Source organism: Silene latifolia, chromosome Y (assembly GCF_048544455.1).
Source record: "Silene latifolia isolate original U9 population chromosome Y, ASM4854445v1, whole genome shotgun sequence".
NCBI lineage: Eukaryota > Viridiplantae > Streptophyta > Magnoliopsida > Caryophyllales > Caryophyllaceae > Silene > Silene latifolia.
The window spans coordinates 169182232-169202896 of record NC_133538.1 but is presented as its reverse complement, the minus strand read 5'-3'; the positions used below and the strand labels follow the sequence as shown (position 1 = coordinate 169202896).

The 20665-nt window shown below is 42.2% G+C and overlaps 1 pseudogene; it reads left to right on the top strand.

Moving 5' to 3' along the window:
* The first annotated feature begins 10783 nt into the window (after positions 1-10783).
* Positions 10784-20665, top strand: part of LOC141629393 (alpha-glucan phosphorylase, H isozyme-like) — a 28535-nt pseudogene continuing 18653 nt past the window's right edge.

The following is a 20665-nucleotide window of genomic DNA, read 5'->3' as shown; positions in this document are numbered from 1 at the left end:
TTAATTTCTCAAGTATCTCTATTATTATCACTCAAATGAAGGTCCAGACTCCAAATCCCCTAATTTCCACTTCTATTAAAATTAATTAAACATTTCACAGTCATTGTCGAACTCTATCTTGTCTCTAGGAAATTTGATATGATTGTTCTGGATGTGAAACAAGGAGATAAGTATAATGCATACTTTGCCCACTACTAATTGGAGATCGCCGCCAAAAAATCTTCTCATTAATCAAATTCCCCACCTCTTTTATCTTTACGCCCGTCTAGGGTTCCTAGGGTTTCCGTCTAAAAATCTTAGGGTTCATCCTCTCGATCGAGGCTCTTTCTCACGATCAGAGATCGTGTGAGAGGTCTTTCCACTTTGTTTTCTCTTGTAGGTTTGGTTTTCTATGCAGGTACAAAGGATGAGTTCCTCACGTAAGGCAAATCGAAGAGAAAAAGGGCCAATTTCGTTCGACAAAGAAGATGGGCATGAGGTGTTTGTTTGGGAGGAGGAGGTTAGTTCGATTGATGATAGCAAGATTCTGGTAGGGAAACTATGGGCATCGAGGGCTCTGAATGTGCGCGCAGCCATAGACACTATGGTTCGATTATGGAATCCCTCGAAATCGATTTTGGGCAACGTGGTGGATGCGAAGGAGAAGACTTTTGTCTTTCGCTTCGAAGGGGACAGGGATAAAGCACGAGTTCTCGAAGGACAACCTTGGCACTTTGAGAAGTTTGTTTGGTGTTTCAACGAACCTAACCGCTCTGGTAAGCTCACTGATGTCCCTCTATTCCACTTTCCTATTTGGGCTAGAGTCTATGACCTCCCTATATCGGGGAGGACGAGCCAGGCCAATTTACGAAGAATTGGGGCTAGTTTGGGTACGTTTATCGAGACTGATCAGGGGCAATACAGCGAGCTAGATAGGGCAGTTCGCATTCGAGTCATTCATGATGTTCGAAAATCTCTTAAAGCTACGATTCCAATTATGATGAAGGAAGGTAGGGTGGTGAATTTTGATGTGAAATATGAAAGACTACCTATCTTTTGTTATGGGTGTGGTGTTATGGGACATGGGGAAAAGGACTGTGAACATGGACCGTACGAGGAGGATGAGCTCCCTTTTGGGGAATGGCTTAGGGCTTCTCCTTGGAAGGTTTCGAAAACAAAAGCTGCTGAGGGGGGTGGTAAGGCGAAGAGGAATTTGAATGGGTTATTCGATGATGAGAAAAAGCGAGATGAGGAAAGGGATATTAGCTTGATGATTGAGCGCTTGCAATCGATAGCCATTGATCTTAAACTGAAGAAATCACGAAAGTCTAATGGAGGAGAGGAGAAGGAAGTTGGGGAGGAAGAGCGTGGCGGGGAGCGGAGTTGGGCGCAGTGTGTGGTGATAGGAGAGGAGGAGGGTGCGGGAGGTGGAAATAAGGGAGATCCTGCTGAAGTCCGTGAGCTGGTGGAGGGTTGTTGTTCTGAGCAGATTTGGAACGCAGGGGGGAGTGAGGGAGCTGAAACAGGGAGCATGGCGTCGGGGAATGACGTGAGTGGCTTGGATGGGGGGACAAAGGCTGATGGGTCTAACCTATCGGTAGGGGGTGGTAAAAGGCGGGAATGGAAGAAGTTAGCTAGGGTGGGAGATAGACAGCAGGTTGGAGATATGGGTGTGCTAAGTGGAGGGAAGAGGGGAAGGGGAGAGGAGGTGGACTATGGGGGCGAGAAGTGGATGAGGACTCTTGTAGACGGGGGCGTCTTAATACCTGAGGCGGAGGTTGAGGGAGCTCAACCCCGCCAGGACCAATGAATCTCCTAAGTCTTAACTGTCGGGGCCTGGGCAACCCTGACACGGTGAATGCCCTGCGTACTTTGGTACGTAGGGAAGCCCCGACCATGATGTTTTTATACGAGACAATACTTTGTGGTCGTGATATGCAGAGGGTGAGAGAGAAATTGGAGGGATATCATGGGATTGAGGTGGATAGTATGGGACGGTCGGGGGGTCTTGCACTCTTATGGAAAAAGGAGGTGGATTGTAGGTTTGTATCGGCGTCGGTTCATCATATGGATTTCCATATACGGGAGGGGGAAAAGGAGTGGCGAATCACGGGTTTCTATGGTTGGCCTGCTGTTTCAGACCGTCATCTCTCGTTGGAGCTTCTACGTCTTCTTCATGGTCAATCTTCCTTACCTTGGGTATGCGTAGAGGATTTTAATGAGATTCTGTTATCTACTGAAATGAAGGGGGGGAGCCGGGCACAATGGCAAATGAACAATTTCCAAGCGGCAGTTGACGAATGTGAGCTGAGAGACGTACCGTGGGAGGGATATGCCTTCACATTTGATAATGGGCAAGCTGGCACAGATAACCGTCAATGCCGACTAGACCGGGCTCTTTGTTCTCATTCTTGGCAGGATCTTTTCCCGTATGCGAAGCTGTTTAATCTTGATCCAGAATGGTCGGACCATGTACCACTCAAACTGGTTTTCGACAGACGCGAAATTGGCGGTAAAGCGAGAACTCAGTTCCGTTTTGAACAAATTTGGGTGGGGGAAGAGGGGTGTGAGGAGGCTGTAATCCGTGGGGTTGAGCGGGGTAATGGGGATTTGGTGGAGGCTTTGCGTGGTTGTGCTCGGGAATTACAAGCCTGGAAGAAAATCAGCATTGAAAAGATTAATCGGTCCTTAGAAGTTAAACGTAAACAATTGGCCCGGTTAAATGAAGGTGACCGCACGGAGGAGACTGTGAAGCGAGGGAGGAAATTAATAGCGGAAATAGCTGGTCTTTATAAGCAGGAAGAACATTATTGGAGACAGCGTTCACGGGCCCTATGGTTACGAGATGGGGATCGGAATACGAAATTCTTTCATAATAAAGCAGGGGAGAGAAGGAGAAAGAACTTTATTGGTATGTTGATCGATGACGAGGGGCGAGAACGGGCTGGACAAGAGGAGGTTTCACAAGTTGCTACTTCGTATTTTCAGGATTTATTTTCGTCAGTCGAACCCACTGATTTTGATGAGGTGCTACTCGGTCTTGAGGGGCGGGTTACAGCTGATATGAACCGGGGTTTGCGTGCGGAATATAGCAAAGGAGAGATCGTGGAGGCTCTTAACCAAATGCATCCTTTGAAAGCACCCGGTACCGACGGTATGAATGGCCTATTCTATCAATCTTATTGGCAGTTTATTGGTCCTAACATGGTGGTCATGGTCCTCGGCATTTTGCGTGGGGAAATATCCCCGAGTGGTTTGAACAAGACTAATATTGTTCTAATCCCGAAGAAGAAGGCGCCTGACAAAATCCGCGATTTTAGACCGATAAGTTTGTGCAATGTGGCGTATAAGCTGGTATCCAAAGTTCTTGCTAACCGTCTGAAAGTGTTCCTGGGGGAGATTATATCACAAAATCAAAGCGCCTTTACTCCGGGCCGATTGATTTCTGATAATATTCTGATTGCGTTTGAATTATTTCAGCACATGAAGAATAGTAGACAGAGAGAGGGACACATGGCGATCAAGCTTGATATGGCCAAGGCTTATGATAGAGTGGAGTGGGTTTTTTTTGCGCCGAGTGTTGTGCACCATGGGTTTCGACCGGGGGTGGATTGAACGGGTTATGGGGTGTGTATCAACGGTGACGTTCTCAGTTCTCATTAATGGTTACCTATCTGAAGAATTTCGTCCGGCTAGGGGATTGCGTCAAGGGGATCCTCTGTCTCCGTATTTATTCCTGTTATGCGCTGAAGCTTTGTCTAATATGATCAGGAGGGCTGTGGAGGATAATGCGCTGCGTGGGATCCGTATTGCTAGTTCGGCCCCTACCATCTCTCATCTACTTTTCGCGGATGATAGCATATTTTTTACACGAGCTACGGTGGAGGATGCTTCGGTAGTAAACGATATTTTGCGAAAGTATGAGCGAGCTTCGGGCCAACTAGTGAGTCTAGACAAGACCACGGTATCTTTTAGCCGTGGGGTTGATAGGGGGAGGCGTGATCTTATAGCGACGAGGTTGGGTGTGGTACAAGTCGATGAGCAAGCTCGGTATTTGGGCTTACCTACGGTGATTGGTCGGTCTAAAAAAGTTATAACGGATATTATCCGGGACAAACTTTGCAAACGTTTACAAGGGTGGCACGGGAAGATGTTGTCTAGGGCTGGTAAGAAGATTCTCATAAAGGCTGTGGCCAATTCTCTCCCTACCTACGTGATGAGTGTGTTCAAAATTCCCGTAAACTTTTGTGATGAGTTGCGATCGATTATTGCCCGTTTCTGGTGGGGACATGATGAGAACAAAAGGGGTATCCATTGGGTTGCTTAGAGGAAATTGGCTCGGCCTAAGTGTGTTGGAGGAATGGGATTCCGAGACTTTCAGCAGTTTAACCTCGCTTTACTTGGTAAACAGGCTTGGCGGCTTATAACTAACCCGGATAGCCTTTGGACCCGTCTGATAAAGGCTAAGTATTTCCCGGCTGGGGATTTTATGACAGCTGAGCTTGGACATAATCCTAGCTATACGTGGCGGGGTATTTTCGAGTCACGAGTAGTTATGGAACAGGGACTTCGACGGGGAGTTGGGGATGGGAGGGACATGAATGTTTGGGGTCACGCGTGGATTCCAAGCTCACACACGGGACGGGTTATTTCGCCATGTGGTCCGGGGAATGAGGTGATGAAGGTCGCGGATTTATTGATGCCAAATGGGTACGAGTGGGATGAGGGGAAGCTGACCCATTTCTTTCTGGAGTTTGAGCGAGAACGTATACGAGATATCCGGATTAGCCCAAATAGACCGCGAGATATCTGGTATTGGGGGTTGGAACGTGACGGGTTGTATACGGTGTGGAGTGCGTATAAGATGTTGGCTGGGGAAGTAGGGGACTTGACGGATAGTTCAGATGGGAATAGGTTGAAGCGGCTCTGGAATCGACTTTGGAGTTTTTCGATTTGGCCTCGCGTGAAGCTCTTCTTTTGGCAGCTGTGTAGCGAAGCATTAGCTACGAGGGCAAACATTGTGGCGCAAATCGGAGGTGAGTCTTCTTTCTGTCCTTTTTGTCAGTTTTCTATTGAATCAAGTCTACATTTATTCCGGGATTGTGGGGTGGCTCGATGGGTATGGGATGGGTTGGGGATCGAGGTGGTCACGGAGAAACAAGGGGGCGATGTCAAGGAGTGGGTGGAAGCTTGCTGGCAAGAGTTGTGTGTGACGGAGAGTGTTAAGCTAATGGTTGGGTGTTGGGCTATTTGGGAACACCGAAACAAAGTCATCTTCGACAATGTTGAGGTGGAACCAGAGCTGGTGATTAGGAGGGCTAGGGACTTTATTTTGGAGGGCGTGGGGGATAGCGAGGGAATGGGAGTGAGGGATGTAGTGGGGAGGCCGAGAGAGAGGGAGAGGGAGAATGGTGGGTGGAAGGTACCAAGACACGGCTTTGTCAAGATAAATGTTGATGCTGGAGTGAAGGAAGACGAAGGGGTGCATACAGGAGTGGTGTGTCGGGACTCTAATGGGGACGTGATGTGGGGCGTGGCTGTTGGTAGAGAACAACATTGGGAGGTTTCCATGGCGGAAGCGTGTGCCGTGTTGGATGGGATGGAGGAGGCTGTGAGGCGCGGGATACAACACGTTGAAGTAGAGAGTGATTGCTTGCAAGTCATTGAAGCTCTTAATGAACGAAAGACGGGACAGAGTGGATTCGCTTTGATCATCGAAGACATCCTCGAGTGTAGTTCCAAGTTTCAGTCGGTCATTTGGCTACATTTATCTCGTACTAATAATTGTGTAGCTCATTGTTTCCCTCGTGTTATGAGTAAAGTTGTATGGGATGATGGTTTACCATCGTCTGCAAACTCTGCTGTTCGTTTTGACAAATTATTAATTGAGTAAAGCCCTTGGGCTGTTGATTTCAAAAAAAAAAAATTGGAGATCGCCGCCATTTGTCAAGCTTCTTAGAATTACTACAACAATTAATAGTAAAACGGACGACTTTATCAATGACTGATTAGTACCAAGATCAACCTAGTCGAGATCCCTCCACCATTGCCAGTCGAAACAGTCAGAAGTGTGTGAAATTAGAGGAGAATGAGAGTGTGAAATTAGAGAAAATATATTAGAGAGAAATTGGACAGGGAAAATGAAAGGGGTATAATTGTCAATAGTGTACTACGATGAGTAAAACGTGTACTGCGAAAATCAACACCCTATTCAAATTCAAATTTAATTATTTCAGAAGAAAGTTCAAAATAAAATATACTCCGTACTAATTTTTAAACTAAAAAAATTATTAAAATTAGTTATTTTTCTATTTTTTGGGAGAAAAAAAAATCCGTAATAAAAAAATGCGGTTTAAAATAAAAAATAATGTATCGGAAAAAATTTTGTGCCCCCTTTCGATAAATTCTTGCATCCGCCCATGTGGAAAACTCAACCTTTTATTGTTTATGTTGATTGATCTTGGTGAAATTCCTCGTTAAACGGGTCTAGGAGGAGGGACAGTCTACCTCATTAGCCAGAGCCCAGAAGTACAAAAGAATTAGACTTTGGTTTATAGTGGTCTTTTATTAGCATGGGACACTCATATGAGATTATGAGCGCAAACATTATGAGCTCCTATCATAATATTTTTTTTTTTTTTTTTTGACAACAGTAAAGAAAGGTATCCTACACACTACAAACCCGACTCTCGGAGTCGGATTTTATTATTACATTATTTGAATACGAAAATAAACTACAAAAGGGGTTAACAACCAAACAAGGTTTCTTAACGGGATGTTCAAGGGCAGCAACTTGTGCGAACATTTCCTTTCTCTTCCTTTTCAATTGAGCTTCGGAGGAGTACCTGCGACAAGACACACTTACGCCACGAGGACGTAGAAGTTTATGAAAGAGAGATCTACTTTTTGTGAAAATAGATAAATTGTGTCCTGGAGATTCATCCCCTTGGCTTTGATTCTTCTTGGAAGTAGCCATCTTCCATTTCTCGCGCGCATGATGAGCAGAGAGGTACCTGCAAAAAGTAGGGGTAAACTGGGCGCATGATGGTTTTTCAGGCGAGTAAATCTTACACTTCTTAGGACGAGCTGAAAAGGTGAAAGGTTCATGGTCATTTGTGTCATTCTGAGCTCGAGGGCAAAAAGAAGTAGCCTTTTCATTAACGCGACAAACAAGGACGCTTGGATCATTAGCAACACCCTTTGTGTTATCATGGTGGATATGAGTATCAGGAGGAGAAAAATTGTCACAAGTTGAGGACGCGCTTGAAGTACTGACCCCCGCATCGGATGCGCTCGCGCACAAACTTACATTGATATTATCGGACGAAGTCATGTCTTCATTCATTGCCCTCATCGTCTTAGATTTCCACTTTTTATGACATCTCCTTTTCTTCTTCTTATTACCGCATTCTTTGATAGTGTCACTCTCCTTAGTATCCTCACTCCCCTTAGTATCCTCACTCTTTAGGATCCGAATTGTTAAGGTTGTCAAATCTCGTTTACGGTAAAAACTCATCTTTTTACCATCAAGCAACTGTTTATAAGATTGCACGGAGATCCTTAAATGGGAACTCCCACATCCCTTTTTGGCGAATTCAAGAGCTGACTTTTTAGCACAAAAACTTTGAAACCCCTTCTCCTCCATAATCACACTCTCATTATCCTTCATACTCACATCACTTTGATCTTCCATCACCTCTGTGATCCCGCTTTCACTATCTTTTATACCCACGTTAGATGCCGAGACATGGATATGCTTCTTATTGTTCCCATCCACACAATCATTAGTAGCAACCTCCAACACTCTTTTACCATTTTCCTTGATGAGAAGGTGACCTCTTACCACATCTAATTCCCTTAACACATCCTTATTACTAGGTTCAACAGTTAAGGCCTCAACCAAATCCAATTCAGCCTTCGAAAACCTTTTCAACTTAATAGAAGCAACCGCCCTACGAAAAAGTGCCTTAACATTCCGAGGAAAAGTGTCCAAAATCATGGAGCACATACCCGAAGCAGCTTTGTATTCCTCAAGTTTCAGGGCACATGCAGCCATATTACAAAGGAGGGAAACAGCAAGGTCAGATAGTGATTGAATATCTTCGCCTCCAACATTTCCCAAGCCTAAACTAAGTTGTTTACAAGCTTCATCATAGCAAGCTACGGCCATATCAAACTCATTTTGCCTAAAAAAACTGTTCCCCGTATCTTTAAGCTCCCTCACCTCCGTTAGGAGGTTCCGAGCCGACCCCTGTATTTTCAGAAAAGAGCCTAACATTCTATCCCCATCCTTCTCCATAAGCCCATTGCTTACATGGGCACAAGCAAAAGCTTTCAGAAATTTATGATGAACCGTAGAAGGAGACATAATAAGCGTAACGAAGTAATGGGTACAAATAGACTTAATACCAATTAAAGAGAAATCAAAGATAAGAGGTAAAAGTCCCCAATACCAACAGATTTCCAGCCAAAAGACATAAAAGAAAAGCTATGAAAAAGTGAGTCCAAACAAACCCACCACAGTACCTTAGGAAGAATTAAAAGAACACACAAAGTTGATCAAAGCTGAGATTATAAACGCAGCCACGGAGAGTCCAGCAAGAAAGGAACGAACGGTGAAATCCGAGAAAAAGGAAATGTGAAAGTGGGTAGCCAACCTGGACAGATGAAGGTGAAAGCCGATCGAATCGATCGAGTCGCTGAGACCCTCTAAGTATGCAGACGAGAAAGAGTAAAAACATCAACCACCGTATGGATTACTCGAGAAGTGAAGACGGAACACCGTCAATCAATGGCATAAAAAGCGGAAACTGTTTTGAGAGCTTGATCGAAATCGAGTAATACCACAACCCAGGTAGTAGATGGCCGAACGAAACAGAGGTAAAAGAGCAGAAGAAAGAGAAAGAGTGAAAAAGAAAACCTCGCCGGCGACCAGAAAAGCGTGAAACGGAGTTGTCGCCGGCGAGAAGGCGATTTTGGATGGTTTTTTTGGGATTTTGGGGGTTTTTTTTAGGGATTTTCTCTCTCTTACTATGAAAGAATTTGCCTTTGCAGTTGGTCTTTTACGAGCTCCTATCATAATAAGAGGTTTAATTTATTGTCTATTTTATGAGCGTGCCATTGAGACTCCATCACTGAAATGCTAGTGTTTTGTGGCTGGAATAACTAAATTGACTGGAAATTTGAAGGTTTATTGTTATTGCTTGAGCAATTATTTTATTGTAAAGTTGTTTGATCTTTGATAACATGTTTGGTGTTTTTTGGTTGATATATAGATTAAGAGAGTTTTTGACTGCTGCCAATGGGAACTGAGAAGACGGTGAATGGTGTAGCGAAACATGAAATTGCTTCGAAAATTCCAGCTGACGCACATCCACTGTCTGAAGAACCAACTGAGATAGCGTCCAATATCAACTATCATGCTAAATTCACCCCTCATTTCTCCCTTTTGAAGTTTGAGCTTGAGCAGGTGTTAGGAATTTGTGCCTTGAATTTGTGTCGGAGACGGACTAACTAAGACAAGGCAGAAAGAATCATTGAAAGAGCGAAAGCAAAGAATGGAAGGCAGCCATCCGGGCGAGTCACGGCCTACCTAGTGTGAGTTGTGCGCATACCCCAAGTCTTCCGTATATTCTTTTGGTGGGTGTACAAGGTGTTTTGGTAATGCATTAATTGCTAGGAGTCTTTCACTTTGGATTTTACTTACCATATGATGGTTTTAGTCTTTCGTTGGGCTTTGTTTAGTATTAGAAAATTGTTTATTTTCTAATTAGTCTTTTGTCTTGTATTAGGAAATTAGTTATTAATTTCCTAATTATCTTTGTTTCCTAATTAGTCTAGATATTTTATCTTGGGTGGAATAAGTATATAAAGACCCAAGTTTTATTCTAGCTTAATTAAGGAGGTGGAGATAGTATTTGTGAGCACAATCTTATGAGAGTCGATTTGTGAGGTTCCTTCGGTAGGAAGCTTCAGTTTGTTTCGGGCTCAAGTAGATTGGCGTTCGTCTGAATTTGGAGATTGAAGGAGTTGTTCGGATCTTGGCGGCCACAAGATCGTTTGTTCTTCATCTTGTTTGGGTTGTCTCTTTTGTCTCTTTGAGATTACTATTTTGTTGGTAGAATATGGTATACTTTTGGCTCATATTGAGCGCGTGTATACCGGTCTACTTTTGTACTATTATCTCCACAATAGTGAATTTTGCTCTCCTTCAGGGTGGACGTAGCCAGTTATTTTACTGGTGAACCACGTATATCTGTGTGTCACTTTATTTTTTATTCGCTATTATTTTGTTCTTATCACCCTAATCAACTAACTATTGGGTAACGGGACGCCTCCGTTACAACAGCAGGCTTTCTATGCCACTGCTGAGAGTGTTCGTGATCGTCTTACTCAGGTACAGATTCCAGCATTCATGATGTTTTGTTACCTGTTAGTCAGAAACTCGAAGATTATTTTAACTAGTTGGCATTTAGGATTGCTCCTAGCATATATGAAGTACAGTGCCTATATTTTGTGTTATGTGTCCTTAGAAAAATTTAATTTCATGGTATATGTATATTGGTATGTCATGATGTGAATATTTTCGCGAGCTCAATATAGCCTAGATTGTGATTCCTTGATTTTTATTTGTTTACTTGTATTTTACGCTAGTGTTTCTTAGGCTTTGCTGTAGGGAATTGTCAAGACATGTAATAGGCTAACTGATTATCTTTGTACTATTTGAATCATTCTGTTGCAGCAATGGAACGAGACCTATGCTCACTTCCACTAGACTCATCCGAAACAGACGTACTACTTGTCCATGGAGTATCTGCAAGGACGAGCTCTGACAAATGCTATTGGGAACTTGAACATCCACGATGCTTATACTGATGCTTTGAATAAACTTGGTCATCAGCTTGAGGAGATTGTCGAACAGGTATGATTTTTTTCTTGGAACTGATTTAATTATGATTAAAGATTCTTGCCAAAATCATTTACCTCGTTTCCAATAGGGCAAAGACTCATTCTTTGGTATGATACTCTCAATAATAATGGCTCACTGAACTGTTGCGCTTCCAGTCATTGGTGCCATTCTTGACGCAGTTTTCATTTTTGGGTATAAGCAAGACACAATCTCTTTGTACTCGTAATACAAGGGCAAGGCTAACGGTGCACATATCTGACACCTCCTTGTCCTTCACCTTGGCCCTTGAGAAACTACGTAATGTTGTTGTTTCATAGCGAGCATAGTTTGCGTTTGGTACGCATAGCTAACATGCATATGAAGGTGACGGGAATACTGATTTTCAATATAGTGTTTAGAATGCGTTGTATTCCTGAAACCTGTAAAAGGCCAAGTCTCGGATACTTGGCTTATCACTTTCTAGCAGTTGTCTACTTGTCTATGTGCGATATGGTGCCGGCATTACTCCTAATAACACTAAGGGCTCGCTTGGAATGGGAGTAATTATTAAGGGAGTAATAGAGCTAAAATGAACTAAAAAATGGAGAAAAGGGATGAGGATGAGAGATAGAAATGGATAGAAATGGGGAAATATAGTGTAATAGTTCCTCCATTAGGGGAGTAATAATTACTTGAGGGGAAGGTAGGTAACAATTACTCCCCTAATGGAGGAACTATTACACTATATTTTCCCATTTCTATCCATTTCTATCTCTCATCCTCATCCCTTCCCTCCATTTTTTAGTTCATTTTAGCTCTATTACTCCCTTAATAATTACTCCCATTCCAAGCGAGCCCTAAGGAAAATACGGACTATTAATGTGTTGTATGATGATTTGTGTAATTGGTAGTTGCTTAACTCAACTGCATGCTGAGTCGGTGTCAGTACAATTGTTGTAGGAAAAAGATGCAGCTCTTTGAAATGGTGGCTTAGGGAGTGGCCGGACTAAATCTTTTCGGTAACTTGTCGTTAGGAGCACCTAGACCAAAACACAATTTATAGCTTGACAAACAACTCTACAATTAGTAAAGAGGCAAGTAAAGGTCGGATCCCAAGGGACGGGAATTGAGATGAGATTTCTATTGCAACTAGCGGTGTCTTAGGGGTGTTACAATTGGGTTGATGTAGAAGGTCACTAAACTAAATAGCAATGAAAGTAAACAAGCAAGATGAATTAAAAGGGTTGTAAACAATTGATAAAAGACACTAGGGTATCATGGGGTCATAGAGGATTCATGGGAATTGGTCATACAAACATATTCTCAAATTATAAGCAAACAATTATTGTTGTGATGGATTGAGTTGGGTTATATCTTACAATCCTAGGAAAGTTTGGGTCCCGGAGCCGAATCGATTAGATTGTACAACACCTACAAGTCGACTTAGTCTTCCCTACTCAACAACATGCATGGTCTAATGAGACTCGAGTTGGTTTATGTCTTACAAGTCTCATTGAAAAGATAGGTGATGGGTAAAAAATGCAAGGATTCATAGGCTCGCATTTCATCAAACATAATATGTGCATGAGTTGAGATCAAAACAAGCAAGCAAATAAACCATGAAAGCATATTAATTTAAGCATGAATCATTCCCCATGTTGGTTTCCCCTAATTACCCATTAACCCTAGCTAAGGAACTACTCACTCATTATCATGTTGAACATGCTAGCCAGGTTGTCAATCATACCAACAAAGTGAAACATGATGAATAAATGAAAATAATTAGCAATAATTAAAAAGGGATTAAGAGAATTATACCTACTAATGATTCCAATAATAAAGCAAAGAATAAAAGAAGTACTTGATGCTTGATTGAGAGGTTGTCAATCTCCCAATAATAACCCAAATAATCTTCAATTACCCAAAATAAAGGATGAACAAAAGAGAGATTAAGGAAATAAAACTTGTATTAAAACTTGATTAATTTTTGATTACAAGATTAAAGAGAGATTTGATTGATATTAACTACACTCAAGATTGCTAAGAAGAACATGCTCTTCTAATTAGACTATTGGGGTATTTATAGTGGGGATTAGGTGTAGGAATTAGGGTTAACTAAGGGCTTAAATGACGATTAAGTCTCTACTTAAGGAAACGCCGGTATTTTTGGAAGGATGGGCATCTTTCTTGAAGCTTGAAGAAACGAAATTGTCTGCCTGGGAATCCGTGCGTCTCTAGCACGGGACGGCCGGATTCGTGGGTCTCTACCCGGGCGTCTTGGGGAGAAGACGGGTGTCTTCTGGGGTTGCTGCCCGGGCGTCTTGGAGTGAAGACGCACGGATTGTGAAGGTGGAGGACGGGCGTCTTCAGGACAATCCGCACGGATTGCTGGACAGTCTCATTTCTTCTTCTTTTCTTCCCTTTTCTTCATAAAATCCTTGGGGATTTCCTCGGGGATGCAAGGATCTTTTCTCATCATTGCCCATCTACTATAGTATGTACAAAGACCTTCTAATCTTGTCTCTCCTTGATGCTTGATCATTTGAATTTAATCAATTTAGTCTCGTTTTGCCATGAAAATGCAAGGGTTGCACTCCTTTCCTACCAAGGACACAAAACCTCAAAGAATATGCAAAATAAAGAACTAAAGACAATAAATGACCCAAATATGCACTAAAAAGCATGGGAACAAGGCTAATTCGGGGACTAAATATGCTCTAATTATGGTCACATCAAATATCCCCAAACCGAACCTTTGCTCGTCCCGAGTAAAGAGGTGACAAAGACTAGGACCATTATTTAAACTATCCTAATAACATAGCCGATATGAGACAATTAGCGGGTCTCACTCCGCCCCTTCAACTCACAACAAGACAACCATGAGGTAGGATGCCTTCTTGCAAGGCAAGGTGGGTCTTGCCAAAATGGCGACACATCCAAACATTAAGCACACAAAATCAAATAATGGATGCATCTACAAAAGAATAGCCACTTTCCTCATCTAAGTGGCGGAAATTATCTACAAGGGAAGCAATTCAAGGGTGCACACTCCTTCATAGATACAATTTCTTCAAACTAATAAGCCTAGAAGAATACCAATAAATCACCTCCAAATTGTGTAAGCTATGGTACCTTTGTCCTCAATCGTTAAATGTTTTTGTCAAGAGTAGACTCCCTATGGTGTTAGAAACACTGGAGGATCGCGGAATTCCCCCTCTTGCCTAGACAAGAAGAAGGGTCGTCCCCTCTCTACCATGCACAAAAATGGATACGGTGGATAAAGGGATCAATAGATATTTGAGTTTCTCTTTGGGAGTTTGCTTTCATTTTTGTTTTTTCCCCCAAATTTCATGTGGCATATAACATTTGAGAACACTTTCTTGCCATTTCTTTTTGATTTTTGGCATTTCAACACTTGACAACTTTCTTTGCATTTCTTTTGAACATTTTCAAAGTCACCCCATATGTAGTGAGGGTGGCTTATATTTGAAACTTTAGGAGTTCTATTTTTGTTTCTCTTTTCATTTGATGCATTTTTTTGCAAACTTTCTTTCACTTTTCATTTCATTGAACTCAAATCAATTTCTTTTTGTGCCCATTCCCTTTGATGACAAAAATATGGTAGAACATGGATGATGGATGGATGGATGCATGGTTTCAAGGGTCACCTTGGAATAAACGGTAGCCAAGGAATTATCACACCACAAGGTACTCTTGACTAGGCCTTAATCCATGGGTCAAAGGATACTAGCATGACACATCCTAGGGTGTTTTACAAGTATTCTAACAAGCAAAGTCTTGAGAAGAAAAAGCATCTATTAGGGCCTATATACACTTGTCAAACTTCCCAAGTAAACGGTTTCGCAAAATTTTTCTAACATGCAACTACATGCCATGATGCAACTAACATATATACATCCTAATGCAAATGATTCTACCAACTAATATGACATATAAACTAAATGCAAGTCCTAAGTTCACATTGTTATACCGCATCAATCAAAATAAAGCCACATAGTCATTAACATAAAGAGGAAAAATGAGATTGGAAAGATCATACTATGCGGTCTTCAATATCCTCATGTCTCGGATGTGGCGTAGTCGATCAATGTGAACAATGATAAAACAAACACAATATATACATGACTACACTACAAAGGAAATGAACATGTTTTTGGTTTTTCAAATTTTCAAATTTTTATGGTTTTTTCGAAATTTTTCAATTTTTTTTGGATTTTTTGAATAAAAGTTAAGTTAGAATTCCCCATCCCCACACTAATATGGGCATTGTCCTCAATGGCCAAAATGATGGGAAATCATGCAAGCATGATGCATGAATTCTACACTAAATTCAAGCTACACTAATCTACACTACATGATGCATGGTTTTTTTTTGTTTATGACGGAGAGGATAATTTAGATTACCTCCCGTTGTGTATGTATGTACTTCCCCAAACCGAGTTAGACATTATTTCTAATGTCCTAAGGTTGGGTGTAGTTCATGCACACACGATGCAATGCATGAAACTAAATTTGTCATTTTGGATTTTCAAAAGTGGGAACAATAAAATAAGAACACCTCAATGGGGCCGAGGTGTTAGTCCTCTATGTTGCTAAGACTACTCCAACCATGATCAAGATTAAATAGTATACAAGTTAACAAAACACAAACTTCTTTTCATGAAAATTGAAACTTAAAAGAGAGGAGATGAGGAAACTTCACTTAAGCTTGTGATGGATGCCTCTCGCCCGCTCCACCTAGCTATGAAGTAATCCTCTAGAGATCGGCATCATCTCCCTCTAGATCACTATCCCATATCTCCTTTGATGCATCACTCATATTCGGGTCCGTGTACTCGTCCTCTTCAATTTCAAGCTCCACCGTGTCCCCTCCACAAGAATTGTTGCTCCCCTCCTCTTGTCTCCCGTTTGCCCCTTCATTTGCCCTCTCCGAATTGGGGAAGAGTAAGTCCATTTGTGCCCAAGAGGGAAATGCTCCCTCTTCACTAACCTTTCCCTTATGAATCATATCGTGGTATTGAGGATAGAGTGCATAGTAATTGTCCACGGTAGCTTCATATTGTCGGTAGTGCAAATCTTGTAGAATTCCCGTGACAAAGTCATCACGGGGAAGGATAAAGGGGTTGGGATGGTTATACGGTTGATAAGGAAATGGGTAGGGAGGCACTTTGATCTTCTCATCTTGAGATTGTTGCTCTTGTTGTTGTTGTTGATTTGGAGGTGGTGGTGCTTGTCTTGTTTGAGTTGGGTTTGGAGGGATGAGGTAAGATGGGATTGGTGATAAAGGTCCTCTTCTTGGGGAAATCCGTGGTAGGCCGGTCATCGGTAGAAAAATCGGATCACTTCCTTTCGTTATCCACTTGATCCGTTTTTCAACCCCCTCAAGGGTTATCCAATGATGATGAATAAGAAGAAGATCTTCATTTATCCACGTGTTTCCCGAAAGAGGAGCATACTCATTATTCTCATTGAATCTCGGATTGAAATGCTTCGCAAGCCTAGTAATGAGCCCTCCATTCACAATGTGTTTCATCCCATCATCATCATCACCATTCCTAAACTTTGCCCATTTCTCGAGTAACACTAGAGGTGGATTGAAGTGGTACACACTTCTTCCTTGAATATTGAGGTAGGATTCCATAAACACAAGGTCTATTTGATTCACGATCGCCGGATCTCGGCGAGCAAAGAGGGTGCCCGAGAGGAATCGATAAGTAAGTCTCAAGATCGGATTTTGAATATGAAAAGCGAGGCATTCCTTGGTGTGTATGAAATCCCGGCCGGTCATGGCCCTCCACAAAGGTTCAACACTATATTTCTTTGGCTTCGATGTCCGGGTAGGTGAAACATCGAGACAAAGCACATTTGCGAATTCTACAAGGGTCATCATCCTTGAAACATTCTCCGACCTAAATTCTATGCAAATTGTTTTGTTCAAGGTTGTAATTTTCAAAAAGCTCAAAAACTCAAGCACAAGGGATCGATAAGTTTGCTCATATATGTGGAAAAGGGTAGAGAGACCAAATACTTCAAAGAGAGCTTCCACTTGGTGATAAATCCCAAGTTTCCTCAAAGTATTATGACATAAAAACTTAGTGGGGATAATGTTCTTACTAAGAAGCCGGTGGAAGACTAGTCTTTGCACATCATTGATAAATTCGACATTTGAGAAGTCATCAAGTCTTGTAAGATCCACTATTTCTTCATGCTCCCTTTTTAATGTGTTGACATGGTAGGTAGAAGAACTTCCCCTCATCCTTGGTCTCCTCCTATTCCTAAAAGAAGATCTCCTTGGTGCCATTCCTTGATTATTGAGCTGGGATTTTTGATTTGTTAAAGAATAAAGATGCTCCTTGTGGGTTGAGTGTTGCCTTTGAAACCCTAGAAATTTGGGGCTTTTTGATTTTGTGGGGTAAAAGAGTGATTTGGATATGCTTTGGAGTTATAAGGAGGTGGGTTTTTATAATACAAGTGGAAGGAAGGGTGATGTGCCACAAATTGTGTGGTGGGGTGTAAATAAATTAAGAAAAGTCGGGCCAAATTATCGCAGGAAGACGGGCGGATTCGAGCAGAAGACGCTCGGATTCCAACTTCACGGGACGGGCGGATTTTAGGTAAGACGCCCGGATTCTGTCACAGTTAACTTTCCAAAAATATGACGCCACAAAGACGGGCGTCCCAACCACAAGACGCTCGGATTCTCTGAAGACGAGACGCGCGTCTTTTCTCAAAGACGGACTGATTCTGAGATAGTGAAATTTCTTGAAATGCACAGGCAAAAAGACGGCCCTCTTTCTGCAAAGACGGGCGTATTCCTCAGGACGAGCGGCTTCCTTACTGAGACGCTCGGATTCTTCCACAGTCCCTAAATTTCCAATTTCACAGCTTAGGAGGGCGGACGGATTCTTCCCAATATGCCCGTATTCCAGCAGGACGGGCGGATTCCATTGAAGACGCACGGGTTCAAGCTGCGAATTTTCCTTTGATTTCCTTTCCTCTCATAAATGCTTCCCCACACTTGAAGATTGGTTCCTTCCTTCATTCAAAATTCGTTAGTGACCCTCCCTCACTTACTCTCATGAAAAGAGTTTATGCCTATAATTAAGGAAATGCAATAAAATTATAAATACAAGTTAGAGGGTTAGTATATTTACAAGTGGTGGTTTAGGGAGGACTCCACCAAACTCTCCCTTTGATGGTTCCTTCAAGGATGAGGAGGCATGAGGTAGGCGACCTCGACCTCTCCAATAAACGCTCCCTCATAGTATGGCTTCAATCTTTGACCATTGACCTTGAACTTGCTTCCATCTTCCGCCTTGAGTTCAAAATCTCCATATTTTCCAACTTCGGTTATCACATAGGGACCCATCCATCTAGAGTTCAACTTTCCCGGAAAAAGTCGGTAGCGGGAATTGAATAGAAGGACTTTGTCCCCTTTGTGCAAGGCCTTTTGTCTAATCCTCTTGTCATGGAGCAATTTCGTCTTTTCTTTGTAGATCTTGGCTTTCTCATAGGATTGTAGTCGAAATTCCTCCAACTCTTGAATTTGAATCATCCTCTTTTGGCCACTCAATTTGAGATCAAGATTAAGTGCTCGGATTGCCCAAAAAGCTTTGTACTCCAATTCGATTGGCAAGTGACATGCTTTTCCATAGATAAGCTTGTAAGGGGAGGCTCCTATGGGAGTCTTATAGGTCGTCCTATAAGCCCAAAGAGCATCATCAAGCTTTGTGCTCCAATCTTTTCGGGTCTTGTTCACAACTTTCTCAAGGATTTGCTTGATCTCTCTATTTGAAACTTCAACTTGACCGCTTGTTTGAGGATGATATCCCAAGCCAGTTCTATGTTGAACACCATACTTGGTCAAAAGAGATGCAAGTTTCTTCTCATGAAAATGCGTTCCTCCATCACTTATGATTGCTCTAGGAACTCCAAATCTTGGGAAGATTATCTTCTTGAAGAGCTTGGTGACCGTTTTTGCATCATCATTTGGAGTGGCAATTGTCTCCACCCACTTTGAGACGTAGTCTACGGCCACAAGGATGTACTTATTCCCATTGGATGTCACAAACGGACCTTGGTAGTCGATCCCCCAAACATCGAAGATCTCCACCTCTAGAATGCCCCTTTGTGGCATTTCGTTCCTCCAAGAGATATTCCCCGTTCTTTGACAAGCATCGCAATGAATGATGAATTCTCTTGTGTCTTGAAACATTGTAGGCCAATAGAAGCCCGATTGAAGAATTTTTGCAATGGTCCTCCTTGCTCCATGGTGCCCACCGTAGGGTGACGAGTGACACCCTTCCAAGATTCCTTGGACTTCCCATTGAGGGATGCATCTCCGGTAGAGCCCATCACTACACTTCTTGTAGAGGTTTGGGTCATCCCAAAAGTACCTCTTCACTTCGAATAGGAATCTCTTTCTTTGGTGTGGTTCAAATTTGGAGGGAGTACTCTTCCAACAATATAGTTAGCATAATCGGCAAACCATGGGGTGATGTGCCTTTCAAGTTGTGTTTGAATGGCCATGAAAATATCGTCGGGAAATGAGTCATTGATCGGAGTTTCTCCATGTTCATCATGAAACCGGATCCTTGACAAGTGATCCGCCACTACATTCTCGGCTCCTTTCTTGTCTCTTATTTCCAAGTCAAATTCTTGAAGAAGTAAAATCCATCTCAACAACCTTGGTTTTGCCTCCTTCTTTATCAAGAGATGTCGGAGAGCACGATGATCCGAAAAGACAATCACCTTGGATCCAAGTAAGTAGGGACGGAATTTGTCTAAAGCATAGACAATGGCAAGAAGCTCTTTCTCGGTGGTATCATAATTTACTTGGGAGGGATCAAGAGTCTTGCTTATATAGTAGATGGCATGAAGAGCTCTTCCTACCCGTTGGCCAAGAACCGCTCCAACGGCGTAGTTACTAGCATCACACATAATCTCGAACGGTAGTTCCCAATTTGGAGGTTGAATGATCGGTGCCGAGATTAGTGATTCCTTGATTCTATTAAAGGCTTCAACACACTAATCAGTGAAATGGAATTGGGCATCTTTAAGCAAGAGTTGAGTGAGGGGTTTCGCTATTTTTGAAAAATCCTTTATAAAACGGCGATAGAAACCCGCGTGACCGAGAAAACTTCTCACCCCTCTAAAATTTACGGGAGGTGGGAGTTTCTCTATCACCTCAACTTTAGCTTTATCGACCTTGATGCCCTTTTCCGAGATTAAATGACCCAAAACAATTCCTTCATTGACCATGAAGTGACACTTTTCCCAATTTAAAACAAGACTAACATCTTCACATTTTTGCAACACAAGAGAAAGATTATGCAAACATGAGTCAAAGTCCTTTCCATAAACACTAAAATCATCCATAAAAACTTCCATTATGGTCTCTAGGTAATCGGAGAAGACACTCATCATGCATCTTTGGAAAGTGGCGGGGGCATTACATAAGCCAAAAGGCATCCTCCTATATGCAAAAGTACCATAAGGGCATGTGAAGGTGGTCTTATATTGGTCATCCGGGTGTATAGGGATTTGGAAGAATCCCGAATACCTATCAAGGTAACAAAAGAATTTGTTGGAGGCTAACCTCTCAAACATTTGATCAATGAATGGTAGGGGGAAATGATCATTTCTTGTTGCGGAGTTTAATTTTCGATAGTCAATACACATACGCCAACCGGTGATCTTTCTTGTGGGTATTAGTTCATTCTTTTCATTTGTCACTACCGTGGTACCTCCTTTCTTAGATACCACTTGAACGGAGCT